This window comes from Grammomys surdaster, unplaced genomic scaffold (assembly GCF_004785775.1).
Source record: "Grammomys surdaster isolate TR1022 unplaced genomic scaffold, NIH_TR_1.0 144, whole genome shotgun sequence".
Taxonomy (NCBI): domain Eukaryota; kingdom Metazoa; phylum Chordata; class Mammalia; order Rodentia; family Muridae; genus Grammomys; species Grammomys surdaster.
The window spans coordinates 7,020,902-7,031,793 of NW_021604602.1; positions in this window are offsets into that span (position 1 = coordinate 7,020,902).

A 10,892-nucleotide genomic window follows, 5' to 3' on the forward strand; every position below is an offset into this window, starting at 1 on the left:
AGGGGACAGGCTCAGATTAGCCTTCGCCAGTGGGTCTTCACAGGGCATCAAACATCCGTCAGACCAGGACCCAGCATGGAACAACTGGCACCATCAGATGAGGCCTATTCCAGAAAGATCTATTTACAAAGAGCCCTATGACAGAGGGGTAGAGGTAGGGACCAGAGGGGTGGCACGGGAAGAAACTGTTGGTAGCATAGTTGTCACACCCAGGTTCATCTTACCCTTTCTAGCTGCTCCATTTAGGAAGGTGCCTGTGTGGGTACCATCTTTTTGTTTGTTTGTTTGTTTGTTTTTGTTTTTTGTTTTTTTCGAGACAGGGTTTCTCTGTGTAGCTCTGGCTGTCCTGGAACTCACTATGTAGACCAGGCTGGCCTCGAACTCAGAAATCCGCCTGCCTCTGCCTCCCAAGTGCTGGGATTAAAGGCGTACGCCACCACTGCCCAGCTATAGGCCAGCTATCTGGTTCAGTGATGTAGGGTTTGATGGACATCTAGAGGGAAGAAGGGGACAAGAAAGGCATTTATCCTCCTGGCTTCTTCCTTGTCATCGGCACTTGCCAATGTCTAGGTTAAGAGGAGGTGACCCTCTGCCTCTGGATCCCAATTTCTGCTACCTTCACTTCTTCTGGGTGAGGAAGTCTCAGGCTGGCAGCCCCTCCCCAGGAATTGGACACCCAGTGACCTATGTTTTCTTCTGCAAACATGCTACCAGTTGCTACTGGTTTAGACTGGAGAACAAGTCCTGGCCCTTCCTAACCCCTCTCTCATATCTCCTGGGAAAGCCCAATGCAGCCAGCAAGGTTTTTGGCATCTAACAGCACAAGCCCAGCAATCCTGGAGGCTGCCCACCCAGGACACTTTGGGGCTGTGTGAGGGCTCACCGAGGAGGCCCCCAGCTCCTCATTGACAAGGGAAAGGAAGTCTCTGCAACAGTCCGTGAGGCTCCTGGAAACTCACAGTTGCAATCTGTAGCCACAGTGGGTACAGTCTGCACAAGATAGTCCTAGAGTCACACAGGGCAGCTGGTGACAGGAACAAGGACAAGACAGGAACAAGAGATGCTCACCAACACAGCCTGACTGCACACACACCCTGGCAGCCTGACCGTTTCCACTGACAGTCAGCAGCATCTTCAGAGAGGTTACTGCCGACTCCCTCCCAACCTTGCTCTGAAACCTTCCATTGCTCCCACTCTCCTGGGGGGCTGACGGGAGTTCTGAGGCTGCATTTAGGTCAAGGATTTCTCTCCCTGGCTGCAAATACCGTGTGCGTGTGCTCGATGCTTTGTGGGCTCCACTCCAACCTGCATGAAAACCAAAGGGAGGAGGGAAGGTCTGCCTCACTATCAGAAGAGCAAACTAAGGTTTGGAGAGGGAAAGCCACGGCTGGTCCTGAGCCCAGGCAGCCTGGTCCATGGGCCCACCTTTCCCAAGAGCTGCAGGATGGTTCCTTCTCAATGAGGCTGATCTCTAGCCTCATGGGCTCTCTCTGACTGGCACACAGCCTACTCCTCCACACAATTCGGATAAGGAGTGAGGCTCTGAAGGACAAGCAGTCCACTTGGCGCACACAGGAGGAGGAAGAGCAGGACCTTTATCTAAGCTTGTGTGTCTAGGAGAGGCCTGAGAGTCCCCAAAGGATACAAGGCTGGCTCAAACTTCCTGAGATATGAACTCTGAGATCCAGGAAGGACAGGATGAGAGTATCCTTGTCTTCTGGCCACCCACTCAGTGTGGTCTCCAATGGGACCGTCAGCAGTACCCAGGAACCTGTTAAGCATAGACCCTAAATCTACTAACCCAGAGCCCTATGGGGAGGTCAGGGATCCTTTGGTAGGCTTGGACTGAGAACCTACCTTGACCTTCCAGTTTGTTGCCTGAGCCAACAGGCTCTGGTACGGCTTCCCTCCAGAGCTGCTCTGTCTCCCCTTGAGCACACACCTTCCTGCACCTTTCTACCTGTGCTCATTAGCAGTCCTTTCTGTGACAAAGCACCTCAGATGGTTGACTTCAGAGAGGGAGAGGCTGACTGTAGGTCATAGCTTTAGACGACTCAGCCAAGGTCACTTGGTGCTTTAGGTGTGTGGCAATACAGTATGTTACGGAGGTGGTGTGTGATACACAGTGAAAAAGAAGAAGCGTCCTCCCTTCATGAGTCCAGGTACCAAAGCGAGTGACAGGAGGGACAGGCCCCATGATCTTTGAACCCACACTTCTGCTGGCCTAATGTCTTTACACCAGGCTCCAGGATCCTAACCAGAGCATCACTCCAGGCCCGAGTGAGAACAGAGGGAGTGTCGCAGGGACTGGCCAGTCTGGACATTGTTCCAGAGGGGAGAGGGTAGCAGGTTGTTCCCCATGTTCTCAGTGAGTGGAGGCAGTCACTGTCTGTCCTAGTTCGCCTTCTACGATGTCAGGGGCTGGAGAGATAGCTCAGCAGTTAAGAGCACCGGCTCCTCGTCGAAGGACCTGGGTTTGATTCCCAGCACTCACAAGAAGGTTTACAACACCGATAAATGAAGGATTTGACTCCCTCTTCTGCCTTCTGTGTGCATCCAGGCAAGCATATGACGCACATATACACGTGCAAGTAAAAAACTCATACACATAAAGTAAAAATAAGTAAGTCTAAAAAGAAAAAAAAAAAAGAAACATTGAGCAGAACCAACCTAGAAGAAAAAAAGTGTTTACAACATCTTACAAGTCTCAGGTTAGTTTATCACGGAGGGAAGTCAGGGCAGGAGCTCAAGGCTGGAACTGAAGCAGAAACCATGGGAGAATGGTGCTCTCTGACTGCTCAGTTTGCTTACATAAACAACCTAGAGCCACTTCCCCGGGGGTGACACCACCTGCAGTAGGCTGAGCCCTCCTATATTAATCATTAAGCAAGAAAATCTCCTTTATGGGTCATGTGTGGTGGTGCACATCTTCAATCGTAGCACCCAAGAGGCAGAGGCAGGTGGATCTCTGAGTTTGAGGCCAGTCTAGTCTACAGAGTGAGTTCCAGGACAGCCAGGGCCACACAGAGAGAACAAAAGGAAATGCTCCACAGGCCAACCCAACGGAGCAATCCTTCAGCTTCCCTCTTCCCAGGTGGATCAGTGGACAGCCAAACTAATCAGGACGTGTTACAGGGCTTGAAGATAACTGAAAAGATGTCGTGGGTGTGGTGACCACATCCATGTCAGTGTGTTGACCACATCCATGTCAACGTGATGACCACGTCCATGTCAGAGTGGTGACCACATCCATGTCAACATGGTGACCATATCCATGTCAACGTGATGACCACGTCCATGTCAGTGTGGTGACCATATCCATGTGAAAGTGGTGGCTGCATCCATGTCAACATGTCAGTGTGGTGACCACACCCATGTTAACATTTCCATTTTTACCACCAGAACGACTCTCACTCAGAACCATCTCTGTAAACCCGTCTTCTGGGCTATGCAGGCAGCCATCCCTTCATTCTCCCATCACAGACAGTCTGGGACTGAGCCAGGCTGTACCTCCCACCTTGGCTCCTGGTCTTTCTCCACCCTGCCCTGTTCAGAATGCTCATATCTAGGGTGAATGCTGGGTTGGGTGCTATCCAATGGTGCTGCAGTGGGTTCCAGAACAGACTTCTGGAGAAATGATGGCCCAGACAAATGAGTCACCCGTGAGGAGGGGAGGAACGGGGAAGCTGGCCCTGTTAGGGGAATGTGTGCCCAGGCCTCTGAAGCATAAACTATGAGCATCTGTTTTTCATGGTTCCTGTGGGATGCTGAGGCCTCGAGGGCCCCACCCCTCAGCAGGAGACGCAAGACCAAGGCTGAAGTGGCTTTGCACTGCCCCCACCTGAGGTCCTTGCTGGGACAGGGAGTGGCAGTATTCCCTACCTGACTGACTTTGGTCACAGGCTCTGCCTCTAGGTGTGCAGGGAATTTCAAGTGGGGGCTTTTACAGTGCAGACTATGTCAACCAGAAGAATCTGTTCAACCCCAGGCTGTGATGGTGGCCGGGTCTGGTGTCTGCACTGGCTCATGGGAAGGGAGAATGCCGTAGCTCTCCTGGTAAGCAGAAATGACCCGGACAACTCAAGTTCAGTTTTTTCATCTGGTCACCATGACAAGCCACGCACCTACCCTCTCTGGGAGTTAACAGCTTCCACCCTCAGCACTGCTGGGAGGGGAGGTCTTCCACCTCTGTTGATGTGTGACTGAGAAGTCTCTACTTACTGAAAGGGATTGTGTTCTGGTTTGTATATGCTTGGCTCAGGGAGTGGCACTATTTGGAAGTGTGGACTTGTTGGAGTAGATGTGTCACTGTGGGCATGGGTTTAAGACCCTCACCCTAGCTGCATGGAAGCCAGTATTCTCCTAGCAGCCTTCAGATGAAGATGTAGAACTCTCACCTCCTCCTGCACTATAAGGCCCTCACCCTAGGTGCTTGGAAGTCAGTCTTGCACTAGCAGCCTTCAGATGAAGATGTAGAACTCTCAGCTCTGCCTGCACCATGCCTGCCTGGATGCTGTAATGTTCCCACCTTGATGATAATGGACTGAACTTCTGAACCTATAAGCCAACCCCGATTAAATGTTGTCTTTTATAAAACTTGCCTTGGTCACGGTGTCTGCTCACAGCAGTAAAACCCTAACTAAAACAGACAGTCATCCCCATTTTTAAAAGACAGCATGGACACTAACAGAGGAAGACATCCACTCACTCCAATCCAAACTCAATCTCTTTTTGGGCTCTGGGACCCCAGATAGGTTTTTCATCCTGTTGTGCTTAATTTCTTCTTCCACAACGTGTTGTCCTCACCAGGTTTCATGATTAAGGGGAATCATCTGGTACATCTTAGCTAGAGACAAAGCCTGCCACACAGGAAATACTGTCAGGTTGGCCAGAATCTTAGAGTATTCATCCAGAATATTCCTATATTATACTAACATGCATAAAGCTGGACACATTTTAAAATAATTACTGTTCATTTATTTAAGATAGGTTCTAGAGAAAGACTATTCCCACCTCTGTGGACATAAGCTGTCATTTAGTAGGGCTGACGTAGGGGACTTCCCAGATGCAGGCTGGCAGTCACTGCTCAGGGCAGCATTCTCAGAGAACACTGTGGAAGCTGGAAAGATGGCTCAGTGGTTAAGAGCACTTGAAGCACAGTCATGAGGACCAGAGTTCAAATCCCAACATGTGTCTAACAAGTCGCAAGCCAAGCATCCTGTAAACACTTGCAACTCCAGCTCCAAAGAGTCCAGCACCCTCTTCTGGCCTCTGCACACTCCAGAAGACATACACATACATACATAAATAAATAAATAAATAAATAAATAAATAAAATAATCTTTAAAGAAAGCTCTGGGGGTAAAGCTCACACCATTCCATCAGGAGTCAGTCCAGCCAACCCAGCAAGATGGGTTGAGATAGAGACAGCAAAAAGGTTCACCTGACCTTCACCCAGAGAAAGAAAAGGCACCTCCGGTTGGTGGTCTTGGGTGGCCATGTGTGGACTGTGGGTGGATGGAATGGGGTGGTAGGGAGGAGAACATAGGCTGGCCTGATTCTTTTCTAGGCTTCTAGCTGAAGCCAGCAGCAGGAAAAGAGTTCTTGGCTCAGCTGCTACCCTGGAGCCTGGAGGTGACCCTTCACCCCAGGTTCCACATTCAGCCAAGGTCGGACCCAGTCCTGTGGCAGGTGCAGGTATGTTCGACTTCACTGTGCCCACTCCACTGTCGTGGAGAGGGAAGATCGCTCCCAACCCCAGCAGGCACCATGCGTCTGATGTGAGGGTTCTGGGCTCTCGGTGTCTCACACACCCTGGTTCTGTGCCCTGGGAAACATCTGCTCTTTAACCACTGGGGCTGCCTCTTGGTAGGATTCTGTGATTAAAGTAGTTTGTTTTTAAGTTCAGAACTCTCATGTCAGAAACTTTCTACAGTCAACTAGTAATTCCTGGCGGAGGAGTTAAAAATCCTGGCCCTGCCAGACTTTTTTCTTGTGGTCACCCTGAGGTACAAGAGTTAATGGTCAGTCCTGGACCTGTCTTCACATCAACAGTATATGAGGACAGAATGCAGGGCTGTAGGCTTTTTTGTTTGTTTGTTTGTTTGTTTGTTTGGTTGGTTGGTTTTGTTTTTGTTTTTTTCCAAGACAGGGTTTCTCTGTATAGCCCTGGCTGTCCTGGAACTCACTCTGTAGACCAGGCTAGCCTCAAATCAGAAATCCATCTGCCTCTGCCTCCCAAGTGGTGGGATTAAAGGTGTGTTCCACCACTGCCCGGCAGGGCTGTAGTTTTATAGCATCCGGTAAAAACATTCTCTATCAGCTCACCAATGCCTTGAATTTTTGTCAGTGATCGTCCTGAGTACAGCTGTGTTTTAGGCAAGTGGCCACCAGAGGGCGACAAGAGCAAACCATCCAGACCCAAAGCCTACAAACACCTTCAGCAGTCTTCCCACCAGTCTCAGAGAAGTCAGAGGATGTCAGAGGATGTCAGAGAAGCTTGGTTCTTACCTTCGGTGGTGCCACACCATCCCTTACTCCGTTGGCATTGTCAGAGAAGCTAAGGGAGTGACACGGGTTCCCTCGGATGCACACACAGCCCTACACAAAACTCTGCTGTCACATCAGTTTTGCTTTTCCCTGTGGAGAAGACCCCAAGTGGAAGCAGGAAGGCAGGAAAGCCCTAGAATTATAGACTAAAGGAAAGCTAGGCCCCACAGTGACTTTGTAGGAAGCTCTGGGCTCTGTCTTGTCTTTACAGACACTCCCTGCCCCCATCCCTTACAGCACAGCACACACCTCAAGGCCTTGAGCATTTCCAGAGAGCTCTATCAGGACCAAGCCCCAGCAGCTGCAAGTCTCTTGTTAGCTAACACCTTGGATGACAGCTAACACCTTAGGTGGCAGTTGGCAGTTACACCCGAACTAAGCAAGGAGAGCAGCTTATGCCCAGGTGGAAAGGAGGACAGGGGAGGATGGAGTCATGGGAGGGGTGTGCCGGCAGAGAGTGTTTCCTGCTGTGAGGTTGTGTTTCAGCTGAAGCTACACAGTGACCAGTGGCTCTGACGACCTATCATCTGGCATGTGACTCTTTAGTTCCCACCTTTGGGTTCCTGTGCCTGGAGTGGAGGGGCATGAGTGTATAGGTTTCTAAGAACTTTTCTCCCTAAAGCTCTGGTGGAGCCCTTTGACATCTCCACATCAGGGGCTGATCGCTAAGTCCCACTCTGCAGGATCTCTGCCACAGTCTTTTCCCTTCTGCTCAGAGCACCAGGTCTCCCAGGGTGCAGTCACGGGTGTAGGTCACACCTCTGCAGACTCCTCTCTCCCTCCTCCTCCCCTGGAACTTGGCCAGTGTGCTTCACCTGTTCCATACCCAAGAGATGGAGGCCCTAAAACTTACATCAGTGCAAAGCACATCTTTAAAGATTTATTTGTATGTATAATTACATGCGTGCATGTATGGCGGTGTGTGCATGAGTTTCTGTGGAGGTCAGAAGGTGTCTGACTCCCTCAGAGCTGAAGTTAGAAGAGGTCGTGTCCCACCTGACGGGCCCTTCTGGTACCAGAACAGGGGTCCTTTGCAAGAAGAGCACTGAGCCGTCTCCTCAGCCCCTAAATGTGCATTTGTAAGCCGACACTCCTCTCGATGATTTGTTGGCTATATTTGGCTCATCAAACCATAAATTTAGGTTGATTATTATTTATCTTCATGATTTCAGAAACCAGCACTGAACAATGAATGTTTATCATTTATATTAATTTTTTCTTAGAGGTTTATTTGTTTTATGTGTATAAGGGTTTTGCTTGAATGTATGTCTGTGCACCATGAGCATGCCTGGTGTCCTCAGAGGCCAGAAGAAGGTGTTGGATCCCCCAGAGCTGGAGTTAAAGTCTGTTGTGAACTAAGCCACCATGTGGGTGCTAGGAATCGAACCTGGGTCCTCTGCAAGAACAGCAGATGCTTTTAACTGCTGAGCCATCTCTTCAGCCCCGTATATATATTATATATGTTCAATAAATGAATATTTGGTTTATGAATAAATAGATAAAAGAATGGTAAGTAGGAAAAAGGATAAACTATGGAAATAAGAGGTGTAAAGAGAGAGGCAAAAGTGGTTGCTGATGTACATGATCAGTAACCAGTAACGGAAGGATCATAATGACTGCCTAGAAGGATGCTGGATCGGTGAATTACTATGTGGCTGGATGAGAGGAACATTGGATACAATGTAGAAGGATGTAGGATGATGTTTGCACAGTGCTTAGGCAGGTGTTGGAAACAAGGCTGTGCTACGGTGGTGGACGGATAGAAGATGGAAGTGCCTGTATAAGGAGGGTGGCTGAGTGGGGATGAATAGACGAATTGTAGATTGTTGGCGGATGAAGTCAGCCGGTATGCAGTGAATAGGTCCATAGACAGCAGGTGGACAGCGGGTGACAGGTGAGGCACACGTGGCCGGACGGTGGATAATTAATACGTTGGTTATGATGGGTCAATTCAAGTAGATTAAGTGGAAAGTTGATGGGCGAAGGATTGACGGATGGATCCTGAGTGACGGACAGGAGAATGTCGTCTGGTGGAAGATGGGTGAGGCATGACAATGAATATATATACACATACATACACACACATACATACATATATACATATACATACACACATATACATACATATTCATATACATACATACACACATATATACATACATATACACATGAATACACATACATATACATACATATGCATTCATATACATACAAATACATACATACATGTGCACATACACATATATATACACATATACATACACATACAGATACACACACATATATATATACTTATGAATACACATATACATACATATACATACATGTGCACATACACATATATATACATACAGATACACACATATACAGATACATACACATACATATGTATCATATACATACACACATATACATCATATACATAGTATATTATCTGATACAGTGGGTGGTCCAACAATTGTTATCTTCACACAAGAGATGCTGGAAACTGGATATATATATATATGGTATGTATCTTACCTGATACAGTGGGTGGTCCAACAATGGTTACTGTCACAAAAGAGAGGATGGAAACAGATAGCTGTTCACTCCATGAGGCTGGGTTCTCCAGCAGTCCTAATCTGGTACTGAAGGCCTGGAGAATTCCCGGGGAGCCACTGGCCTTCAGTACTGAAGAAGCCAGGTTCTGATGTCAGTGAAAATGACAACAGCCACACCCTTAGCAGCAGCAGAGTAGATGAATTCACCACTGGGCTGTGAAGGTGTTCACACGAAACCTTTCCTCCTAGACCCTCCTTGTATCTGAGCTACCATCAAAAAACACAGCGTGCACTAGGGTGGATTTTTTTTTTTAAATAAAAAACTGTTTTTAAGACAAATCCTCACAGATGTGCTTGTCTCTCAGTGGATTCAGATCCTAAGTTTACAACCAAGAGTAGCCATCCTAAATGACAAACAAATGCTTGCTAACTGGATGGATAATGGTTGAGTGTAGACAGAAGCCGGAGAGTGGGCGGGGTCTGGGGCGGCAGATGACGGTCATGTGGCGAATGGAGAATGGGCGGGGTCTGGGATGATCACGTGGCAAATGGAGATAGGGTAAATAGTAGATGCCTAATCCTTGGAAAACAGAGCCACGAAAGTTGAAGGGTGGACGGGTAGGTAGTGAGGAGACAGGAGCCGACTGGAAGGCAGTACGTGGTGACTAGTAAGAGGGTAATTTAATGTACAAATGGGTCAAGGGCAAGTGGATAGTGAGAGACCACTGAAGGCAGACGTCAGACGAGAACACTAGATGAGGATGTTGCATTGATGCTGCCCAGCGCGCTGGGCGGGGGATTTCAGTCGGGGCGGTGAGGGGGCGGCAAACAGTGGTGGGTGTGTGCTCAGTGCTGTGTCTCCATCCCCAGTGTCTAGAGCAATGCTGGACACAGAGGTAGAACTCATTTGTAAGAGGAACAGCAGGCCTCACTGACAAAGTGGCAGCAGCCGCCTCCTCATAAACACCAGGGGCCACACAGCCCCAGAGGCAACTTCTGCTTGAGGACCAAATGGAAGACTATCCTGAGAGCCTAGAGGTTTGGTGACACAGACAGCCAATCAGGAACCGTCACTTGGAGGACACACTTGCTTGGGACCCATGGGACGAGGGTGGAGGGTATAAAGGGCGCTCCCCGAGAATTAATAAAGGAGCTTGCCGCAGGGTTCTCACCTGCCCCCGGGAGCCTGAGCTGTTGATTTCACACCACCTCATCCCCAACCCCCAAAAGCGAGTTCGGTCGGGTGGCTGGTGGTCCAAGCCATAAAGTGACCCTCACTGACATCTTCTAGGATAGAAAAGTGGATAGGTGCTTGGATGCTTGGATAGCCTTGGACAGAGTAGTGAATTATGGCGATAATGGGTGGGTGGATGTCGTGAGATGGATATTGAACAGATCGACATCTGGTAGGTGAGGTCAAGGTCAGTGGGTGGATGGATGGCGGCAGGGTGCTGTTCGAAGAAATATGGATGACGACTGATAACTGAAACTGAAATACTTGTGACTGATTGGATAGAGGTTAGCAGATAGCTCAGAGACACAGGTAGTGAACAGACAATGTATTGGCAGCTGGAGTTCGGTAAGTTGTGTATGACTGCATGAAGTTGTTAGTTGATGGAAACCCAGTTACACGCTGGGTAATTCTGGAGAGACAATGAGTGGGGGGTAAAAGACCGTTCTGTCGCGTGTGTGTGATGGTTTGTTATGCTTGGCCCAGGGAGTGGCACTGTTGGGAGGTGTGGCCTTGTTGGAGTAGGTGTGTCACTGTGGGTGTGGGCTTTAATACACTTGTCCTAGCTGCTC